Here is a 25199-nt window from a genome sequence, read left to right as displayed (position 1 = left end):
GAAAAAGTATTGAAAAAGACGTTCTTGGAAAAGTCTTCTGGGCTGGGCGTGGTGACTCACGCCTGTAATCCCAGCACTTTGGGAGGCTGAGGCGGGCGGATCACGAGGTCAGGAGATGGAGACCATCCTGGCTAACGCGGTGAAACCCTGTCTCTACTAAAAATACAAAAAACTAGCCGGGCGTGGTGGTGGGCGCCTGTAGTCCCAGCTACTCAGGAGGCTGAGGCAGGAGAACGGCGTGAACCCGGGAGGCGGAGCTTGCAGTGAGCCGAAATCGCGCCACTGCACTCCAGCCTGGGCGACACAGAGAGACTCCATCTCAAAAAAAAAAGAAAAGAAAAAGTCTTCTGGATATCAGATTTTAAAGTTGACTTAGTCATTGTTTACAGGGACATTTGCAGGGAGGTAACCTGCATACTGGGATTAAGAGCATCAAGGAGATGGCTGCTGGATGTCCCTAGTCAGTAGACAGATAAGAAGAGTTACTGGACGACCAGTGAAATTCATCTTGGATAGAAGCACTGTGGCCCAAATAGAAGAGATAGGGGAATACCCGTTCAAAGAGTGAATGGCTTTTTTCATATGTGTGTGGAGCAGGGAAGGAAGGACATCTCTCCTCTCCTGCATTCCTTTTCTGAGGGATTTATCTAAAACCTGGCATGTCAGAGACAGAGAGCTTGATTCTCCATGGCAAAAGTAATCTGCCATGGAGATTGAATCGGATGATAGAAATGTCAGAGAATATGAGGTCTGTTCATTCACCAAACATTTATTGAACATCTGTCAGGCATAGGAATCTGTCAGGCAATTTAGGGGACCTAGGCAAGTCAGATGCTGGCCCCGCCCTTAGAAGATTTAGGGCAGTAGAGTGGAAACTACCAGGCACTCTCCTGAGAACACATAGCTCTTTTGGTGGCACCGCTTTGGTTTAAAGCCTAGGTTTCTTCATTTACCACCCAGGGCTGTCAACCACCAAGCCATATTAGCCATGGTGAAATTTCATATTACATAAGTTCTTTGTTAGTATCAGGAGGGAAGAACCTTGGATTCGTTTGCCCATTGTACCCCTATACAGTAATGAACACATGTCTTAAATGCCTGGCACATAATAGGTGCAGAATAAATTTTTTAGCTGAATGAACATGCACGACTGAGGCAAAGCAATATGTTATAATGTCTTCTCGCATTTTGTACTAAAGACTTTTATTTTGCATTTAGCTTCCTTGACCTTTCACGCTTTACAAGACAAAGAGATCAAAGGGGTGAAGATGATGATTTCAATAGCTAAGAATACTTTGGTTTTGTCACATCTAAACTTTCTTTTCAGAAGTGACTTTATTCTAATTTTAGCCTTAAATAATGAAAACCATATAGGCAGAAGCTATTTGATCCTACTGTTTGGCAGGGGAAAAAAATCAACACCATTGGAATTGCTGTAACTTCTATACTAATTCATTGACAGTCTTCCCGCTTAAGAAAGCAGAAAGAGCCACTTTGTAAAGTTTCTGTGGCTTGACAAGAAACTGAAGCTATGTGTAGATAATTTAAATAGTTCATCTGTCACTTGGGCAGTTAGCTTTATTGGCATTTAAGACAAAGTAGTATTCTCAGTAGCAAATACAATTTAGAGACATAATTTCCATTGTTGCTGAAAGACTTAGGCAACTTCCTTGTTCCTCAACAGTGAGCTTAATTTTTAACTCTGATTGAATTTCCCAAGACACTGAATGGCTTTTCAGTCTTCTCTCAGTTAGAAATAAGCCAGCTATTTGGGATAAACGGTCAATAATTATTGAGACTTTGGAATTGCTCACGATCTGTGACATAAGTTTTAGACATCTAATCATCATGCAGACAGCTCCCATCAATGCTTTTAGTGCTTTGCAGAAATTGGAAACATTCTCCAAGGCCCACCATCTGCTTTAAAAAAAAATTCTATTTGCAAATACCCAAACCCTCTTTTAGCTGAATGAACATGCACAACTGAGGCAACGCAATATGTTATAATGTCTTCTCGCGTAAGAAGTTATGGCATCTTTCTGTAGAGGTGAAATATTTACCAACAATGGCCAAAATCCTATACCTGATGTTCCCAGGCTCAGTTAGACTCCAGCTGAGCTCCTGCCCCCGGCTAGGATCTGGACAGCCGCCTCCCATGGTTCCATTTTATTAACTCACTCCAGGAAACAGTGAGGGGAACAAGGAAACTGCCTGTGTGTCCCATGATCAGCTGTGGCATGAAGGGAATGATTCCTTGCCTTTTGTTTCACTGGGTCTCATTCTTTCTCAACCTTTTGGCACAGGTTATCACAAACAACATTCCCTAGTTGTGAAGAGTGTGAATGGACTCGGAGGTGTTGCTGAGAGCCCAGACTCTCAATTGCTTGAGTGGGTCCACTAAGACCTCATTCTCTTTCACACTCTACTCCTAATCTGCCAGCAGGAGCCACTGACTTTCCTGCCTCAGCATCAAAGTTCCCCAAATCAGCTACTTCTCAGTGTCACATGGTCTTTAAGAAGGAGTAAAGCAGGGGACAGGATTTAGAAAAAGACACATCTGAAAGGTGCAGGAGATACTCACTTTCCATCCCTTTCCCAACCACCGCAGGCTTGCCTCCAACTCAGTCCCTCCTGGCCTCTAAGGAATTTTTACCCAAATTCCAGACCCCAGCTTCTCCTTCTTCTGAAATAGCTCCAAAGGCTATTTCATGCCCAAGCAAGGCTAAGCGTCCCTCATCAGGGGAAGAGTGGCCAGCTCGCCTTCCCATCTCTCTAAAGCCCTGCACTGAATGCCACTGACGCTCACAGCCATCAGTTCATTCAAGAAGCAGCGGCAGATCTGCTCTCCCCTAGACATGCACACACAGGACCAGGCACTGGGCTGGCTAGAGTTGCTGGAGCCAGTAAACAGGGGAGTTACAGAGAAAAAAATTCTCTACTCTCAGGATAGTGCACCTTGCCATGTGCTCTATAGCAATGCCTCCAGTGGGCGTTCCTCTCTCTCTCTCACGCACACACGCACATGCACATGCACACACACACACACACACACACACACACCTACCTCTCATTTTCACTCTATGACTGCTTCATTCAAATTTCTCTGCAGACTGGCTTCTCTGCTTATTTACTTGTTTATACATGGTTGACAATGGCTGCCCCCAAAGGAAACGTCAGCACTTGAGCCTACACTATCTTTGAATTCAACTTCCTGCAGGTAGCACGCTCAGTCTAATTCCCCAGTTACAGATTCCTGGATAAGATGATTAATAGTCCAGCTCTGGACAGTTATCCATCCATGGCCCATTATCTGTGCCCAAAAGAGGAGGGTCATACAGTGATTAGAGCTGTCCCATAGGGCTGAGGATAAAGCAAGTTCTCTATGAAGGGTTAGGCAATAGGAAGAAATTATTAAAATCTCTAGCTCATAGGACTTTTTAACAATTCTTTAAGCACAAGGCAAGAATAATATTTCTCAACAGTGGTAAAAAAAAACTACAGTAGTGCTCAATGCTACCACAGTACTCAATACCTTAAGATGAGGAAGCATTGTCTATTGAAGGTTTTCTTTCTTTCTTTCTTTTCTTTTTTTTTTTTTTTTTTTCGAGACAGAGTTTCACTCTTGTTGCTCAGGCTAGAGTGCAATGGTGCAATCTCAGCTCACTGCAACGTCTGCCTCCTGGGTTCAATCAATTCTCCTGCCTCAGCCTCCTGAGCAGCTGGGATTACAGGTGCCCACTACCACACCTAGCTAATTTTTTGTATTTTTAGTAGAGACGGGGTTTCATCATATTGGCCAGGCTGGCTCAAGCTCCTGACCTCAGATGATCCAGGCCTCGGCCTCCCAAAGTGCTGGGATTACAGGCATGAGTCACCGAGCCCAGACTGTCTATTGAGTTTTGAGTGGGGTAAGTCTGTAATCCAAGATTTTTAAATACAACCAAATTGTTCTTTATACTCTTTGCAACTGAAAGATATTCTTATATCTGCATGATATTTTAAAAAATATCATAACAAGACACAGTCTAGCTAACCAAGTGGAGAGAAGGGCCCTTGCAACAGGGATTTTGCTACTGCAGCAGCCTCGTGCCATAGGGAAAATCCTGAAGGAAGCAATGGAAGAGTTTCATGGTGAAGTTCCACCAGTTTGGATGGAAGTAATTTTCACCAGATATATTAACAAAGATTGCCACCCACCTCTGAAGAATCATGACAGCTGGGACAAGATGCCTCACTCACAGCCACTAGAGGTACTTAAGCAACTGGACTTTGTCCCGGCTACTATAGGGGAGCGCAGGCCACAGCCAGCTCACACCTGCAGCCAGGGCCAACCTGACACCAAGCTAGGACAGCCTAGTGGGACAGGATACCAAGGGACAGGACAGCTCACTCCGTCACTAGAATCTGGGGAACATATGGGATCTCTGTGCATGTCAGAAAGCCGAGGGTTAAGGCCTTGAATTAGGTTAAACCAAACTTTCTGCCATTACCTGTGCTAGGAGCTTAGGATTCAACCCTTTAGACCAAGGAATATTATTTTGCACACAAATCTATAAACAGCTATTAGTGTCTACTTACAGAAGACACTAATCACAATTAATAGCTCAAGCATAAATAAGGCGTAGACTGAATACTCAGTACTTTCCTCTAAAATTGTTGTATATTTGCAGTAATAACCCACATCTGATTGATTGATAATGGGGATATCAAGTAGAGATAAGTGTTAACAAAAGGACTTTTTCCCTGTCATTGACAAAGCAAAGAAATGTGTGGGTTTACTACATGAACAAGATATATCATTCAGGTTAAAACAGACTAAAAAATTAATAATAAACAAAATATTAACAGACTAAAGCTTGAGACAGTAATAATGGTAATTTTATTTGGTACCCAAACGGATACCATGTCCATGTGAAGTACTTTCTTTGCATTCTATCCTTTTGATCTTTACGTAAGACAAATGAGATTTATGTTCCATTTCCTATGAAATGGGAATAAAGTTAAAATAAAGTAAGAATAAAAATTTCAAAAAATTATAATTGTTTTGTTTTAATTTTTAGCTCTCACAAATAAGTGAGAACATGCAAAGTTTGTCTTTCTGTGCCTGGTTTATTTCACTTAACATAATGACCTCCATTTCCATCCGTGTTATTGCAAATGACAGGAGTTCGGTTTTTTTTATGGCTGAATACTACTCCACTGTGTGTATGTATCACATTTTCTTTATTCATTCATGTGTTGATGGACACAGGTTGCTTCCAAATCTTGGCTATTGTGAACAGTGCTGCAATAAGCATAGGAGTGCAGATATCTCTTCAGTACACTGATTTCCTTTCTTTGGGGAATACTCCTAGGATAAGTAATAAACCGAAGCTCACAGAAATTGAAGAACTGATCCACTGTCACTTAAGGACCACTGAACAAGAACCAAGCTGAGGTTCATACTCAAATCTCTCTGATTCCAAAGCTCATGCTTTTAACCACTTTTATCCCATCATTTCCTGAAATTCAGAGTTACTAGGAAAGTCTGACCTGGAAGAATTCTCTTTCACCAGGTCAATTAGTCTGAAAACTGCAAACCAGTTTTCAACTTCCAAAGAGCTAACAAAACAAAAACTCTAAATACAAACAGGTGGACACAGAAAACAGGTATATTGAAACAGCTGATAATGTATAAGTGTTCTGTCAAAAAGTACTATGAAGTCGAAAAGGTCAGACTGAATATTTTTCTTTAAAAGTTAGAGGAAGGATATTCCAAAGTATAAACTGGAAGCATTGTTACAAATTTTGCCCATGATAAATATCCCAAGTTGAGGCAATAAGTTTCAGAAACTTTTCCTTTGAAGAGTATACTCAATTTAAATGTCCTCAAACTTTCCTTTGTTTTCCCAGATATTTCACAGTGACTGAATCAAAAGATGAATAAGTTGTACAGTCATCCATATGAAGTTTCTGAAATGTTTACAACATGGGAAACGTTGAGGTCATGATGCCAAGTGAAAAAAATCAGGATTCAAGTTTTATGCTGTATAAACTTCGATGTGTAAAAAAGGCATGGGGAAAATAACCGTAAGAAAACATACCAAATGGCTAAGAACTTGAAGAGTTAGCTGGATATGTTCTGAATAATATTTTCCCCTTCTTGTTACTTCTCTTTATTTCCCAAATTTTCTTGAATGTATACATTCTTATCATCATAAATATAATCCATATATTTTTTTTAAAAATTGTGACCTAGCACACAACTTTGTTAGTATAGTTGGCTCAATGGAAGGAGTAGTTCTGGAGTTCTAAAAACCTGGATGTTCTTAGAAACATCCAGGTTTAAAAAATATTAATTCCCCCACTCCAGGGTCTCCCAGTCCCGGAAATCATCCAGCCCCATCTACCCGAGTCTTTTCATTTACACAATGAGAGAGTTGGAACAATGGTCTTCAAGGTCGCTTCCAATTGCACAGAGGGTCATCCTGCTATTGAGAATGCTCCGTGGAAGAACTGCAGTGACCATGAGAAGACATCTTGCAAACCTCAAACTACAGGAAGTGTAATTGACCAAGGGGGTCAGCAGCACCCCCTGAAATCCACAGTTACATTCATGTCAAGGTGGCCCTTCTCATGAGATGAATCAAGCCAATGGCTGAGCACAGCGGGGCACCCCTGAGAAACATGGCACTTCTCTGACACGTGGGACCTGACTTTGGCTGAAGGCCTCCCCAGTGGCCTTACTGAACTTTCCCTCAACTGCACAGTGCTCTTGGATATTTGAACGCAGCCTTCTTCTTGGTGGCCTCCATTGCTCTGGGTAGTATTCTCATGCGGGTCTCATGGCTCTCTTAGCCTTTCCTGGCTCCTGCTCCACCTTCTCTCACAAAGGTGCCCCTCTGTACACATCTTCCCACACTGATCTCATCCTGGCGTTTTTTTCCCAGAGAACCCAGATTAGCCCAGCATGTCAGTGGCTCCACAAAGTACACCTTTGCTTAGAAAGATTGTGAGGGGGAGTCCCAGGGGTCACAGCTCCTCAGGGGACCTGGATACCTGGTTTGTACTTCTTTTCTTGTTGTTGTTTTCTTTCTTTGTAAAACAAATGTCAATTACAGTCCAAATTGGGGAGGATTCAGTTGCTTTGAAACCAAGTAAATAAATAAAAATAAGCCTTCCCTGGGCTTATTTTAAACTTGCCCTTTTTCCTTCCTCCCCACCAGCCATATGTATCACCTCAGCAACTTCCGACTCCACCTCTGATCACATAATAAAGTTCATTCTTCCTTTCTGTCAACTACAGTATGAGAGGAATCTTCCTCTGAGATTTAAAGTGTAATTAACTCCAGTGTGACTCCCCCTGCCCCCACGCTTTTGGATGGTTAGGGGACTGCTTCTTGTTAAAGTTCTCTATTTTTAACGCAGTTGCTCGAGCCTTTCATGGTTATTTGTCCATCTTTGTCCACCTTAATCATTCCTTTGAAAGTGTCAGTAGTTTAGCCGTTCCCTGACTCTCCGTCACTACCCCTTCCACGTTAAGGATATTAGAATCCAAGGTGCTTCCTGCTGGGCTGTTTAGAATCTAACTCTTTTGCAAGCTACAATGAAAGCAGCCTCACAAACATCAGTTCAGAACTTCTGAATCAACATTTCAGAAAAGATACCTTCATGCATTGTAATGAGGAAGAAAAATAAACAACTCTCCAGGGAAGTACAGTCCTCTCTTTGATGAGCTCTGAGTAGTTCAGGGACTCCTCGGGAGACATTTCCTCCTCTAGGTAAGGGGTAGGGATCCCGGGGAGGGCCACCCCCTAGGATGCAGTCAGCATGCCTTTCTGTCCCCTGAGCAATGGACTCTGCGGCTGCAGGTCTTGCATGGGGAATGTTTCATCTTCCCGGTGATGTAAGATTTGGCTCTGGCTTGTGGATTCTTGTGGCAGTGGTTGTGCATGGGCCAAAACCCTTACAGAGCAGTGCTCAAAGAGATAGGGATGATAGAGCCCCCTGCATGTGGACAAACAAGAACATGCCATTGTGAGAGGGAGGAAATCAGATTTTCCCTCTTCCTTCCTCTTAGTCACAGCTGCAAACCTGTCTCCAAACTCTATACCAGATATTCTCAGATGGTGGCACATGAGATGAGCCAGAGACCTAATCAATGCAGGACGGCCTTGCCAAGTCCCTCAAAGAGCTGGCGCAGTTGTGGTGCGAGAGCGGGTCTCTCCCCACCGGATATAACCATCTAACTCCTGGGTGTTCAGCGGATCTGATGGTGCATCTCAGGGCACTGACTCAACTCAGGATCGAGTGTCTTCATTCCCTTGTTTAACCGAAATGACTAAAATAGAAGGCTTTACTGGGCAAACAAACAGATTTTTTTTTTTATATACTGCTTGTTCCTGTTTCTATTTGATTGTCCTCAGGGAATATAGAAAAAGCAAATATTATCTATAGTGATTTCCTCTTATCAGAGGCCACATGCGTGAGGCTTTATGTCCCCAAAGAATTCGTAGCCTTTCCCAAGCAGGCCTCTTCTAATATCCTCTCTGCAGTTATTTATTGTTACATTTCCAAAATAAACAACCATGCAACCGAAACACAGTCTTGGACAGAGATTCCTAGGAACACAAGGCTATTGATTTTAGGCAGCAGCAGGACGTCTGCATGCAGAATGAAGGAGTTTATCTCTTTAGCCTGCTGAACTCCATGCAGTTTATCCAGTCACCCGTAAATGCTTCAATGATACACACTGTCCTCCTTCCCACACTACCAAGGGGAGGCCACTGTGCAACAGAGAAACTCCCATTTCGAAACCTACATCTCTTGCTAATACCCACGTTCCTCACACGCCATTCAGGCAAGATTTGGTAATTTAGTCTCACTAAGAAGTAAGGGATTCTATCCCCATTGAGATGGGTGCAATTTCTTCCTTCCAAAAGTATTATTTCTAAATCTAATCTCTATTACAAATCCTCTGAAATGGAAGAATCAAGTGGTGGCTGTTGGGGAAGGGGAAATTCTAGAGTTAGTGATTAAAAAGAGAATGAAACCCACTTTGGGAGGCCGAGGCAGGCAGATCACTTGAGGTCAGGAGCTCAAGATAAGCCTGGCCAACATGGTGAAACCCCATCTCCACTAAAAATACAAAATTAGCCAGGCATGGTGGCAGGCGCTTGTAATCCTAGCTACTCGGGAGGCTGAGACAGGAGAGCCACTTGAACCCAGGAGGTGGAGGCTGCAGTGAGCTGAGATCACTCCACTGCGTTCCAGTCTGGGCGACACAGCAAGACTCCATCTCAAGAAAAAAAAAAAGAAGAAGAAAAGAATGAAATAGAACAAGGCTTTTGGGACTATGAAATTTCCTGAATTTTACAAAGAAATGGTGAAGGAGAAACAGGACGCTCCTAACCAAGTTTGAAGATTTGAGATGCATCACATATTCTATATTATGGATGGTTTCCCCAAAAGGTAACCTCTTAAATCCTCTCATCACACTCATTTACATCTCCAGAAAATCTTTCGGAAATGGTTTGTTGCTTTGCAGGTGAACTAAAAGCAATAATCATCACTGAGGAATCAATGTTAAAGATTATTTCTTTAACTTGGACAGTACAATGAAATCCAGTAGCCTAATGGTATGAAATTAGTGTGAAATTACTGTCTCAATAGTTCAATCTTTTTAAAAATTGTTAACTGAAGATGAAATGAATGAGAAAATACATTATGTAGTTTTCTTGAGAAATTGGGTTGATGACAAATTAGCAGTAAACTCTTTTGAGAAAGGTGTTAGAGGTGACCATTAGGCATCTTTGTTAATGACCTGGCAGATGAAAAGCAAAGAAAGGAAACAAAATTTAAAGAAACCCCAGAGAGAAACAAAATCGAATTAGAGGTGTGACATTTTAACGCAACAAGAGTTCTACCTCTGATTGAAAATAACACAAAACACAGACCTCTAAAAGCATGACCAAGACTGGAACATAGTCAAGAAACCTCAGCAGAGTGTGGGAAATTCATGAGTGAATTCTTGCTGTAAAATAGAGAAATCAAATATTGGGGATTCTTGGGGATTCATGAACTGCTTCTCCTAACAAAATGTGATTTTCTTACTCCCTACCAGTCCATTAATTTTCACCTCCAATTCAGTAGAACGAAAAAACTAAATTCCAGTGAGCTGAGAACAATATAGGTTTGGGCTTTGTTTAGTAAAACAGGCACTGGGACATACACCTTCACTTGCCAGTGGGATGATAACAGCGTGAACCCCAAATGCTATCATTATGTTTCAGAGTTTGTGGTGTTTGTCAATCGACATGGCGTACATGAATCTGTGCATAATCACATGGATTCAAGGGAAATTTATTTTTGAACTCAATGTACATGTTTTGACTGAAACAACCATGGGGAAGAAGGGAATGAAGGCAGCACCACACTTAGGTGGAAATTCCTGCCTGAGAGGCCTTAGCACTCAGTAGGCAAGAGAGAAGGGGAGGGGTATTTAGAGGAAATGAGAGAACGCTGGTCACAAGAGTCATTGTATCATGAAAAACAATTTCCAAATGAATAGCTCAAGCCGCTTTATCCTGGCCCTATCATGCCAAAATGCACAATCCTCCATAGATGTTAAAAGCGGTGGCTCATGCCTGGAATCCCAGCACTTTGGGAGGCTGTGGCAGGCGGACCACAAGGTCAAGAGATCGAGATCATCCTGGCCAACATGGTGAAACGTTGTCTCTACTAAAAACACAAAAATTAGCTGGGTGTGGTGGTACGCACTTGTAGTCCCAGCTACTCGGGAGGCTGAGGCAGGAGAATCGCTTGAACCCGGGAGGTGGAGGTTGCAGTGAGCCAAGATCCTGACACTGCACTCCAGCCTGGGCAACAGAGGGAGCCTCCGTCTCAAAAGATAAATAAATAAATAAATAAATAAATAAATAAAGTATCTTAGAGTAACCATGAAGAAGGAAACAAGTGATATATTTGTGAAACTGACTACAATCTCCCTTAGTGCTGAAGGTACAGACTTCATCAAGCAGCAAGCATTTGTTGAGAATTATTACGGGCCCAGAACCACTGGGGACACTTTTAACACACCGTGTGTACTAGAATCTTCGTCATTAACAACATTTTAAAATTGAAAAACCAAGCCCCAAAAACTCGTAGAGGGCAATAGAAGTCAATGCAAAACTGCATGGAGCTGCTGGTATCACCACAAAGCCCCAGAGAAATCCGCAGGTGAACGGAAGCAGGGATATCCACAGAGGTTTCCTGGAAAATGGAGTCTCAAAGGCCAAGGAAGATGTGACTAGGCAGAAGGGAAGGAAAAAGACATCCCCCTCCCAAAAAAATAAGACACCAAGCAAGGCTTTGAGGGAAAGGGCCTTGCGGTGAGTGAGGCCATCAGTCCAGTTAGAGCACAGGGCCTGTGATGAAGTGTTCTGGCACTAACATCCTTGGAGGGGTAGTGTGGGGTCAGACAAGGAAGGACATGAAAGCTAGGAAGGAAGAAATGATGAGAAAATAAGAAGCCACTTCTCATTTCTAAGCAGGGAATCAGGCCAGCTAGCTGGTCAGATTAGTGCCAAAATCCAGGCATGGATAATGAGACTCGAGATGAAAAAGGGGTGGTTATGGCAACAGAGAGAGGGGAAGAGAAGAGAAACATTCCAAAGAAAAGATGAGTGAGTCCTTTGAAAGGCGCAGTACATAGGACATGGTGAAGTCACATTTAACCCGGATCTCCCAGGGGTCTGCCTGCCACCAGGAGTCCATGGGCCCATCTGAGCAGATGCCATGTGCAATTCATTTTCCCAAAATACTCTTTGCAGGAGGCAGATGGAGGGAAGAATCTGTACACCGGCAAGTCAAAAAGCAACGTCTGGATAAGACCACCGTATGTTTTCCATAGAAGAAAACAACCATAGGTTAAACGTGAAGACCACATATTGAAAAGAAGATGGAATTAGGTGAAATGGGGCTTATTTGACAAGGCTGAAGCCCAGCAGTTCCCATCCTGAGGTCTCCCTGTCAGCAACATTGCTGGTTCCTAAGGAGAAAGCAGTGAGACAAATGAGTGCTCAGGATTCCTTCCTGCAGGAAAAAGAAAAGAAAATTGCACAGGGAAGAAAGATGGCTGATATCATCCTATTTCCACCATTCCCCAATCCAGCTCCACATGGAGATTCACTGGAGTTGCAGTAGTCCCTGTCTGTACCACTCCTAAACCTCTCTAGACGAGACCCTTTTCAGGCTCTAACTCTCTAGCTCATGCTGTAACTCCAATGGCACACTTCAGGGCAGGCATGAGGCAGCTTGATACGCTATCTCCTCTGCCTTTAACCAATTACAGCAAGTCAGGGGAATACTGGTTAGGACATTGTATTGATTTTAGAAGTACCATTGTCTCTGCTTTCATGGCTTCCTGATCATCTGTTCTAGAACATTAAGCGGAAAGCAATAAATGTTATTTTAACTGCAGTCAGATGACCAATAGAGATGGAGAAGAAGCCATTACTGAAAGGCACAGTGCTGAACTTTCCTAATGCTCAACCCTCGCTTGAGGCCAGGCTGATTTTGCAATGACTCGGGGGTCTCTTGGAGTAGCGTTCCTCATGTATTATTTATTTTTTTAAGAGACAGAGTCTTGCTCTGTCGCCCAGGCTGCCGGAGTGCAGTGACATGATCATAGCTCACTGCAGCCTTGAACTCCGGCCTCAAACAATCCTCCCACCTCGGCCTCCAGAGTAGCCGGGACTTCAGGTGTGCACTACTGCTCCCAGCTTAATTTCTCATTTAATCAAAGTTCACCAGACTGCTCTGAACACAATTCCCTATTTTTATTACTTATTTTAATGGTCAAGTGCCTCAGTAAAGTCTCATCTAAATGAATAGACAAAACACATAAAAATTCATTGGGGCAAACAAAAAAAAACGCTATATATGTCCTTCCTGTAGGAAATGGTAGAGTAATCATCTCCGCAAATGTGAGTGTAATACAGATTTCATAATAAAATGTCAATGCAAGCATGATTCAAATATCTCTGTGAACTGTCCTTTCAGAATATTACCTGTGGACATTTTAAACTTAGGCTGGCTTCCTTCACCATGTAGCCTGTCCGGGGATCTCGTTCTCTCATGTTCAGCAGCTGGTGCTCAGAGCTAAGATACCAATCACATTGAACTAAACAAGCATAATTCTGAAGACCAGTGTTGAAAAAGCAATTATGTAGGGGATTGTTTCTTCCTTGCTGTTTGCTGCCTACTCATTCTGCTTGGAGTATCCTACCCCTTGCTCCCTACCAAACCTACCTAACCCCCAGCCAATCCTCCAGAATTCACACCAGGCTCGACTTTCTTGGAAGCACCTGTCTTGCTCCTAGCCCACCTTCTTCCACCAAGAAGAACACATCAGGAACCCCTCCAGTGGGCCACTGACACAGTTTGTCTCTGTGTCCCCACCCAAATCTCATCTCAAATTGTAATCTCCATGTGTCGAGGGAAGGACCTGTAATCCCCAAGTGTTGTGGGAGGGAGGTGATTGGATCATGGGAACGGATTCCCCCATGCTATTCTCGTGATAGTGAGTCAGTTCTCACGATAGCTGATGATTTTATAAGTGTTTGGAAGTTCCTCCGTCCCTCTTCTCTCCCCTGCCACACTGTAAAGAAGGTGCCTGCTTCCCCTTCACCTTCCGCTGTGATTGTAAGTTTCCTGAAGCACCCCCAGCCATGTAGAACTGCGAGTCAATTAAACTGCTTTCCTTTGTAAATTGCCCAGTCTCGGGTATTTCTGTATAGCAGTGTGAAAACGGATTAAGCCAGCCACCATAGAATTTTCTGCCCACTGTCATAACAGCACGTTTCCCTGCATCCTCATATTCCAACCTTGCCTTCCCCATTTAGAAAACAGGTAAATTCCCACCCTTTGCAAAGAATCTGGACCATTGTCCAAGTGCCCTTTCTCTTAACTGTGCTCTTTCCACTTCTCTTTCATCTCTCTGATTGTTCTATAAATCTTTCTATTAGTGTAACCACATCATTTTATCTGTCTTTATAGCACACCTCCATTGCAACCTAGATTGGTGAGATATGGATTTGTTTATATGCCAGAGTTGGGGTGGGGAAGGAAAAGGAGAAGAAACAGAACAGTAAGCTCTGGAGGAAGGTGGGTTTCCTACCACTTTTGCAAACAAACATCACACCTAAGGATGCTCAAGTGAATGGTCTCCTGCATCTTCCTATCAATCAATGCAGCACAAGTTTTCTGTTCCTTAGTTCATCCTCTCTTGCCTCATACTTGAGAAAAAACTCCCATTGTCTATGAAGACATTTGTGGTGTCCTGAAAGAGCTCCAATTTTAAGACTGGACATAAGCAAACATTTTCAGAACAACAAAAAGAAAAATGACTTTTGGGCATGCGTAGAACTTTGTCCTCTATGTATGAGAAGAAACTCATACGTAGAGGACAAAGTTCAACTTCATTGTCAACTCACTCTTTCAACAAATGCTTGTTGAGATGGACTATATGCTGGGAACTCTTCTGGGTGCTGGGGACACAGCTGTAAATGTGACAAAATTCCTACTTTTTGAAGCTTGAGAGAAAAGATAACTAAAAAGTAATTAATAACATAATATTGATGCTTCCTATGAGGAAAATAAAGCAAGATAAAGAAATGGATCTGAAGAGAGAGCGAAAGACTATTTTAAAGAAGATGGTCAAGGAAGGCCTTTCTGAGAAGGTGACATTTGAACCGAAATCTGAATAATGAGAAAGAGAAAGAAATAACCAAGTAAGACATGGAGAAAGAACATTCCAAGAAACCTAGAATATAAAAGTTGTATTACTCAGGTTTCTCCAGAGAAAAAGAACCAGCAGGATAGACAGAGAGACCTAAGAGGAGGTTTCCTGTTTTGGTTTTGGTTTTTGTTTTTGTTTGTGTGTTTGTTTGTTTGTTTGTTTCTTTTTTGAGATAGTGTCTGACTCTGTCATCCAGGCTGGAGTGCAGTGGCATGATCGTGGTTCACAGCAGCCTTTACATCCTGGGCTCAGATGATCCTCCCACATCAGCCTCCCGTGTGGCTGGGACTACAAGTGTGTACCACCATGCCCAGCTAATTTTTTGTAGAGATGGGGTTTCGCCATGCTGCCTAGGCTGGTCTCGAATTCCTGGGCTCAGGCAATCTGCCTGCCTTGGCCTCTCAAAGTGCTGGGATTACAGGCATGAGCCACAACACTCGGCCAAGAGGAGATTTATTATAGGAATTGGTTCATGAAGTTATGATGACCAAACCTCACAATACGCCACCTGCAAACTGGAGAACCAGGAATACCAGTTGCATAGTTCAGTCCAAGTCTAAAGGTCTGAGAGCCAGGGGAGCCCCTGACGTAACTCTTAGTCTGAGATCAAAGGCCTGAGAACTGGGGAGAAGCATGGAGGCAGGGGTGCCTGTGTAAGCCCCAGAATCTGAAGGTTCAGGATTGGATGCTTTGATATCCAAGGGCAGGAGAAGATGGGTGGCCCAACTTAACAAAGGAGAGGCAAAGTGTGTCCTTCCTCTACTTTTTTGTTCTATTTGGTGCCCTCAACCAATTGGATATGATCCTCCCAACCCCCCAGCTCCACCATGTTGGTGAGAGGGGAACTTCTGTACTCAGTCTACAGATACAAATGCTAATCTTTCCTGGAAACACTCTTACAGACACATCTAAATATCATGTTTTACAAGCTCTTAGGTTGTAAGGGCAGCTCTTAGCTCAGACAAGCTGACACGTAAAATTAACCATCACAAAGACATGCAGCAGAAATTGACTTAGTTTGTTCAACATATACAAGAATGTCAGTGGGGCCAGAGAACAGTGAATGAGCAGAAAGTGGTAAACATGAAGCCAGTGAGAGGCATCTGACTTCCAGCATGACAGAGTGACAGGTCAACAAATCCTTACCCCCGAAAGCAACTATGAAACTGGGCAAAACTGGCAACATCCACCAACCCCTGCATTCTGAAATTTAATCAAATGTGTACAGCACATTGAAAAGCATTTGTTTGTGAATACTACTAACTTTTGGATAAGAACAGAGGCTTTCTTGGCCAGGGCTGCTCCCATCTCTCCCCACCCCCCAGACTCTTCAGGTGCCATGGAAACCAGCAGCTTTGCAGTTGCCTTCAGAGTGAATTTCCCTGACCTGAAGCATTGCTGGTTAACGGGATCTTTGTTCACATTGACAAGTGAAAGGAAGAGCCAGTGACTCCAGTAGTCTGAGGTTGATTCTGGCTTGGGAACAACAACAGATAGGCAGATTACTTGGGGATTTAACAGGGATTTCCAAGAGATGACACAGCCCTAGGAAACTTGGCAAGCATTCCATATATCCCAGGTTGACAAGAAGCGATTTGAATGTACAGCACAGACCAGAACCCAAGCCATCCATACATCTCCAGCCAATATACAGATCCTGTTCCCATGCACAGAGGAGACATAAAAGAGCATGCAGGAATGAAAGTCCAGGCAGATGGAATAGCCTGAAGTTTGAATTTGCTTTTTTATTTTTATTTATTTATTTATTTTGAGACAGAATCTCACTTTGTCTCTCAGGCTGGAGTGCAGTGGCACAATCTTGGCTCACTGCAACCTCTGCCGCCCAGGTTCAAATGATTCTCCTGCTTCAGCCTTCCAAGTGGCTGGGATTACAGGTGTGCACCAACACACCCTGCTAATCTTTGTATTTTCAGTAGAGACGGCATTTCACCATGTTGGCTAGGCTGGTCTCAATCTCCTGACCTCAAGTGATCCACTGGCCTCAGCCTCCCAAAGTGCTGGGACCATAGGCGTGAGCCACTGCACCCGGCCTGAATTTGCTTCTTATAGGCTTGAGGTGTTGGAGCACAACCACTGGTGAATCTTCAGCTGGACCATAAGCTGTGCAAACAAAGGAACAACTCCTCAAAAACCAGACTTAGAAATAAAAGCAAGAAAAGTAGTGTCTGCACAATGCTGGGGGAACAGAGTTTATAGATTCCTTCCAGGCAAGTTACTAAAGAAAAACCAGAAACACCACCACCACAACAACCCTCAGAAAGAAGAAAAGTCAGAACTTCAATGAGACTCGCAAAGAAACAAGAAAACATGACTCACACTCAGGAAAAAAAAAGGGCTATCAAGAGAAACTATCTCTGAGCACCCCAAGATGTTGGAACTAGCAGGGAAAGATTTCAAAGTAACTGTCATAAATACACTTAAAGAACTAAAGAAAATCATGTTTAAAATAATTAAAGGGAAGTATGATGACAATGACTCAGGGCATAGGAAATCTCAATGAAGAGATTTAAGCAATTATAAGACAGAACCAAATGGAAATTGTGAAGTTGAAAAGTGTAACTGAAATGAAAAATTTAATAAAGGGCTTTAGCAGAATATTTGAAATGTCAGAAGAATCACTAGTCTTGAAAATAGAATAATAGAAATTATTCTATCTGAAGAAAAGAGAGAAATGAGATTGAAAAAAAAAATATTCAGAGGCCCAGAGACTTGGGTGACAATATCAAGTATCAGCATACATTTATTGGGGATCCAAGAAGAAAAAAGGGAGAAAAAAGTGGGGGAGGAGGCTGGAAAAAATATTTGAAGAACTGATGGCAACCAACTTCATAAATTTAATGAAAAACATTAATCTACAGATCCAAAAAGCTTAACAAATCCAAGTAGCATAAATACAAACACATCCACATGTATACCTATCATAGCCAAACTATTGAAAGACAAAATCAAAGAGAGAGTCTTAAAAATATGAAGAGAAAAACAACTTATATTCAGGTGGGCTGTTATGAAAACTCTTACACATTTGGGCAAGAAATAATGATTGTTTGAATGAAGTCAAGATGCCCCTAAGGAATTTAAGCTCAAAATAATGAAATCATTGCCATTGAGTTCAGATCAATGAACTGGGAGACAGAGGATGAACAATACCAAATTTTTCCACCTCTGGAAACACACATTAAATAAAAAAATAAAAAAAAAAAAGGAAAAGAATCACATAAATGACTCCCAAAGAGAAGGCTGAAACAGTAGATAACTTACTCTGCATCTCCATGTTCAGTGGTTTCTAAGCAATGAACTTGGAATAAACAAGAAAACAGAATGAGTTTTAATCATTGCAGCAGCCAGACTGGTATGCAACATGTTATTTACATTCTAAGAACATTTTTTTCCTCCAAGCATTTTATGTTTGTTTGTCCTACCTAAAGAAATCATCATCATCAAAAATCTGGGGATCTGTGTATGGTTAGCAGTTGCATGCTGGCCTGTTGGTTGTGCAGACGTGTGTAGCCATTGATGGAGTCAATAAAGCTGGGAAAACAGAACAGAGGCATTGCTGATGAGACACGCCAACTTTATATTCGTGCACTGGCATTCAGAAGTCTTGATATTCCTGCATGTATTTGAACCTCCTGCTTGTTTTAATTATGTTCATCCAATTCTAAGTGATGCATGGTCTCAAGCATGACCAAGAATGGAAATATTTCTTTGTGGAATTTTTTTAAAATCTTGATTGCTGCAAGAAAAATACCTCTAAGAAAACACAGTATCTTTCCAAACACAAAAGATTCCTGTAACTTAGACCATTCCTGAAATGGAATAGTATTAGTGTTGTGGCTTATTTGCTCTATTCCTATTAGTCATGATGATACATCCCAAAAGGACAGAAATCAGAGGGAATGTACGAACAGAGCACAGGAAACAGGACCAGGAAAGCAGCGAACTGGACCCCAGAAATATTTTTCATGTCTTCGTTTGTGAGAGGAAAGAGCTGTTTACTCAAAATGCTGCTTCAGGGGACAAGAAAACAGAAGAGAACAATGACCTGGTGACCTCCATGAATTGCTGGCTGTGGCTGAGCCTCTCAGCTCTGTCTGCAGGAAGCCAGCCATCCAGACTCCAAACTTCCAGCCCTGATCAGTACGGGTGATGGGGCAAGCCTCGAGCGAGAAAGTCATGAGAATGCTATTAGCCACATCCAAAGTTCAGGCTGACTGTTTCCTCCCTGAGCATTCAGAGAGCACATGCAGAAGCCCTGAGGCCAAGAGGCCAGAGCTGCTGCTTGTAGGGTTGAGAGACAGAGAACGTTGCTTCCCTTCCCAAGGGAGTTGATGACAGTGGGTGGTCAGCTTTGGCTCAGAATCCTGGTTTCATGGGAAATCCTTGTTTTTTCTGGGTCACTGAGTTACTGTGTCTTGGAATTACAAGACAGACAGGAACCTGACACAATCTCTGAGTGCATCCTTCTGCCCTCAGGTTAAGACCACCTTGACTGGTCTGTGATGTTAGGGTGACATTATAGCCTTCTTGAACTGTGCTGTATTGCCCCCTGCTGAGCAGCCTGGTGATCCACCCAGGAAAATGGCTTTTAACTACACGCAAGCTGTCCAGGACTTATTGTGATGAGATGTTGAGTCACTATGAATAGGACATCTGTTTCTTTACTGTTTCTTTAGACTGTTCCTGTGATTGAGATGGCTTTGCCCTTATCCATTGGCACTCTTTCTTAATATCCATGGTGACCTGCCCATGAGAACATGGCTTGGCTATGCGGCACAAGTGATATCTGGGAACTGGGGACATATCTCATCCAAGCATGCCTCTGGCTATAGCAAAAATCACAGATCCTGGCTGGGTGCAATGGCTCACACCTGTAATCCCAGCACTTTGGGAGGCCAAGGCAGGAGGATCACTTGAGCCCAGGAGTTCAAGACCAGGCTGAGCAAAATAGCAAGACCCCATCTCTACAAAACAGTTTAAAAATTATCCAGGCGTGGTGGTGCACACCTGTAGTCCTGGCTGCTCAGGAGGCTGAGGCAGGAGAATTGCTTAAGCCCAGGAGTCCAAGGCTGCAGTGAAGGCAGCCTTGGCAACAGAGTAAGATCCCATCTCAAAAGAAAAAATAAATCATATATCCTAAGGATTCCAAAAAAAAGGTCATTGGATTCTAATATGTATCCAGTACTCACATCCCCTCTAGGCCTCCCTGAATAAGTATTAGTAAACCTGCATTTAATTACCTCCAAGGATAGCAGTGGGTTTTTTTTCCCCTCTGGGAGCAGTTTCTTCTGCACGAAGATTCTTGCTTGTTGTTGTTGATGTTGTTGTTGTTGTTGTTGTTTTTGAGACAGAGTCTCACTCTGTCACTCAGGCTGGAGTGCAGTGGCACAATCTTGGCTCACTGCAACCTCTGCCTCCCAGGTTAAAGAGCTTCTCCTGCCTCAGCCTCCCAAGTAGCTGGGATTACAGCTGCCCACCACCATGTCTGACTAATTTTTGTATTTTTTAGTAGAGATGGGGTTTCACCATGTTGGCCAGGCTAGTCTCCAACTCCTGACCTCAGATGATCCTCCCGCCTTGGCCTCCCAAATTACTGGGATTACAGGCATGAGCCACCACATCTGGCCTTGCACTAAGAGTCTTAATGTTAAGCTAAAACAGGTTTCCCTATGACTTCTGCTCAAGTTTAAGTTCCAGAGTGTAAAAACCACATCCTTCTTATCCTTCTTATTAGGGTTGTATTTCACTATGTTCCTCCATTTCACCCATGAGTTTACCATGAGTAATCTTGTCAAATCCCTTGTTTAAATCCAGAAATACTATATCATTCCCTACAAACTCTGCCACCAAAAGAAGTTAGTATGACCAACTTGTTCTTAAGGACCAGCTGCTGGTGAGCACTGCTTTCTTTTTGACAACTCACAAGTCGTTCCTTTAATAATCCACTTCTCTAATCTTACCCCGGGGTTTATGTGAAGCTCTGTGGCTATAGTCTCAGAATATTTGAGAATGATGACTACTTTCTAATATATACCTCAAACCCATCATTCTATTGAGGATCCAAACATTCCCACCATTTCCTTTGGTGTAATTTGGTGTAAAATCCCTGGAAAGCAATCTAGAAATACCAAGTAAGAATCTGTTGCATACCATCCTTGGACCAGGACAGGGCACAGTGACATTCCCTTGAGTCCTCCTTACTAGGACTCTAGCTCCTCTCAGGGAAAATATCAGACTGAGGAAAGGCTTACATATAATGATGGTGATATTTATGATTGCATTTTTAGGACCAGGAAAACTTGGAAACAATCTAAAAATCCTCAACATTGAGTTTATGACTTAAATTAAGGAAATATTATGATCACCAAAAAAAATTCTGGAAAAAAAATTTTAATGACATGATTCAAACTGCACATATCTCAAATTGTGTATATATCAAAGTATATATAATCTCAATTTTGTTAAAAAAGAAGAAAACACACCATTAATGTAGAAAAATTTATTCCTGGTTAATAGAATTACTGTTTGTTTTTACTTTTCTACATCTTTCAATTTGTCTGCTTTTAGTATCAAATATAAAATTATCTTTTAAGTCATTGCTTAGGGTTACAGTCCTTTAGGATTATATACAGAAGGAAATATCAAAGGGGACTAAAGTCCAATAGCACCTCTTCTCAGAAACCACATGAAAGCGCTCAAAAGTTGAAAGCGATTGCTTCTGTGAAGCGGTACGGGGAGGGAAAAATGGAGGTGGGATCACCAGGCCACTATTTTTGTTGTAAGTCTTTTAATACTATCCCAACTTTCAAACTATGTGCATGTATTACATCTATAAACAATAGATTTAATGTTAAATTTAAATTCCTTGTAAAAATAAAATATTTTACAGAAATCATAAGAAAAAGGAAAGAACATAGAAACGAAGAAAGGATATTGTTATTTTAATCAAGTATAAAAATAGCAGGAAGAATTTCATTTAAGAAATCATTCATGAGAGCTTTTTGGGTGCCAGGCACTCTATCCGACTCTTCCTAGGATGGAAATAGGAGAAAAGCACTGATCATGTTCTTACAGACCTTATATATACAGACCAGGGGGCTGGCATGGCCAGGTTCTGGGGAGGGCCCCCTTCCTGGCTTACATATGGCCGCCTTCTCACTGTATCCCCATGGAGTGGAGCGTGCAAGCTCCTTGTGTCCATTCCTCTTATAATAAGGAACTAATTCCATCATGGGGGCCCTACCCTTACAATCTCAACTAAACTAATTACCTCCCAAAGGTCCCACCTCCAAACAACCTCATATAGGCAGTTAGCATTTCAGCATGTGAATTTGGTTGAAGGAGAAACACAAACATTCAGTCCAGTTACCCAAAAAGCATGATTTGCAATTCTTCCTTGAGCTTTGAATGAAGGTTCACAGGCCCTTATGTTCTACCCAAATTACCTGATGGGCTCAGATTTGCTGGGGCTGTGACAGGTGAAAGTCAACGCTTTATCATTTCTTAAAAGGATGAGTTATAGATATGATCTGAGTTATAAAGTAAAAAGAGCAGATTTTTTTTTAAAGGAAATGCTAACCACAGTGCCAACGCCTGCTACAATTAACAGGGCTCATTTCCTATTCATCTCCGTAGCCCCCACACCTGGCAGAAAACCTGGTATATAGTGGGTACTCAATAAAAGATATGTATAAAAGTAAGGAGCAGGATTTTAAGGTCTTAATTTTCCTTTTTTCACTCAGAAAATTTAGAATTTATTACTAAATATTTTTATCATCCCAAATAGCACCCTCTTTTATTTATGTATTTTTTTCCATTAAGCCTTCCGTGCTCCCATAACATCCTATTTTAGTGTTTAAATAATAACCTCTGGTGTCTGCTTTTCTTGTATTAACCAGGAATAAAACAATTAGCCTTAAAAAATTGTTTTATTTATTATTATTATGAATAATATATTTACTACATAATAGATACATTTAATATCATTTCAAATGGAAAAAATGATGACTGAGGTGCTTCGAAACATAATCAAGCACTGTTCATTCTTCTATATCATAAAATTATTTCACTGTTTTTGTTTTCCTCGACAGTTACTGCATAACAAGTTCAGAGAGAAATATACTCTGGAAGATTTTCCACATCCTACCCAGACCCAATCCATGTCTTTGTTTCCCTTCTATTTATTGTTGTGTAACAAACCACTCAAAAACCTAGTGGAGCAAAGCCACCATTTTATTATGCTATAAATTATAGGGCTCAGGAATTCAAAAAGGGCACAGTGGCCGGTTTCTGTCCAAAGATGCCTGTGGCCTCAACTGTGAAGATTCAAGCACTGGGGACGACTGGATGTCTGGAGGCTAGAATCAAGTGGGGTGTCTGTCTTCGGTCACCCCAAGGGTGTTGAAGCTGATGGTCTATTGGGCCTCAGCTGGGGATGTTGATTGGACCAACAGCCAAGGCCTCCTGGAGTGGCTTGGGCTTCCTTACAACATGGAGGCCTCTGGGTGGTCACATTTTCCACATGGCAGCTCAGAACTCCAAAAGCAAATGTCCCAGTAGATAAGATAAAAAGCTGCACTTCCTCTTATGATCAAACCTCAGAAGTTAAAAGTGCCACCTCCACTGCGTTCTACTGATTACAAACAAGTCACAGAATCGGCCTGGATTCAAGGGATGGGGACCAAGACACCCCCCACCCAGTGGGAGGGGTGTTAAAGAATTTATACACGTATTTAATAACTACCACAACTTCTTTCTGTTTAGTTTCTCCTTTCTATGATTTCTTTGTCTCTTTGATTCTCTGTTCATTTATACCTCTTTTCCTTTCCTCCAGGGCAGAAGATGCCTTCACCTTCTGTAAGCCAAACAAGCTATTCAGTCATGCCATACACATTCCTTGAGCTCCTATGATAACATGGGTATTAGACAGGGCCCTTCCTGCAAAGAGCTTAAACAGGATCTTGGAGCCCTGGTAGAGGTCTTCGCTTAACCAGGAGGCAATCTGGCTGGCAGGATTTTGGCCAGGCCGTCTTGTGTGAACTTCACACATCAATGAATTATTGCTTCAACTTCATTTCGAAAAGTATATTTTTCAAAACAGTAACAATGAATTCATATGACTTCAGTGGATGTCTTAAGAATTTCAAGTTCAAAGGTTATGTTAAGTGACTTTTAGGAAAAAAAATAATAAAATCACAGAGAAGACATTGGATCTCCATGTAACTATTGTTTGATTAAGGAAATTACAGTAGCCGGGCACAGTGGCTCATACCTGTAATCCCAGCACCTTGGGAGGCTGAGGCAGGTGGATCACAAGGTCAAGACAAGAGATCGAGACCATCCTGGCCAACATGGTGAAACCCCATCTCTGCTAAAAATACAAAAATTAGCCAGGTGTGGTGGCGCACACCTGTAGTCCCAGCTACTCGAGAGGCTGAGTCAGGAGAATCGCTTGAACCTGGGAGGCAGAGGTTGCAGCGAGCTGAGATCGTGCCACTGCACTCTAGCCTGATGACAGAGCGAGACTCCATCTCAAAAAAAATTAAAATTAAAATTAAAAAAGGAAATTACAGTAAAGGAGGCTTCCTTCACAAAACACAGATTCACAAACTTTCTTAACTTAAATATAAACTGAATGGCCTGATAGACTCCAGATAATTCCCAAAAGGTTGCTTGAAAATTAAATTTTAATAATTTAAAAGCACTATAAGGTTATTATGAAAAAATAGAACACAAAATTATATATAAAATATGGTCTAAATTTTGTAATTATTTATGTGTACATAAAAACACTGAAAGGAAGCATACCAAAATTTTAGTAGTGTTTACTTTTTGGAAATTTAGATTGCTGGTAGTATTTATTATTTTCTTTATGTTTTCTGAATTTCTTAAATGTTCTAGAGTAAGTACATGTCATTACAATAAGTACATGCCAGTAACATTATAAAAAATAAAAAGTATTGTGAGTTCTTACTATTTAATTAAATCTCACAATCAATAAACTTATAAAGCAAACAATCTTTTCTGCAAAGCATATCAAACTTTCTAGTGCTTTTGTGTACCAAGTTTAGACTTTGACATCATATCTAGCTTCTTCTACTTAGAGCACAAAAATTGTCTACAATGAAGACACAGTGAGTACTGGGACTGTAAAATCTTTTCTTCATAGTGACTGTTGACAAAAAAAAAAAAAAAGTCAAACTCCATGAAATATTTGAAAAGATTTATTCTGAGCCAAAGGTAAGGACCCTGACCCATGGCACGGCCTCAGGAGGTCCTGAGAACATGTGTCCAAGGTGGTTGAGTTAAGTTTGGTTTTATGCATTTTAGGGAGACATAAGACATCAGTCAATACTAAAGTATACATTGGTTCAGTCTGGAAAGGTGGAACAACTCTAAGTAG

The sequence above is a fragment of the Pongo pygmaeus genome, chromosome 8 (assembly GCF_028885625.2).
Source record: "Pongo pygmaeus isolate AG05252 chromosome 8, NHGRI_mPonPyg2-v2.0_pri, whole genome shotgun sequence".
Lineage (NCBI taxonomy): Eukaryota > Metazoa > Chordata > Mammalia > Primates > Hominidae > Pongo > Pongo pygmaeus.
Note: the sequence above shows the minus strand (reverse complement) of the source record.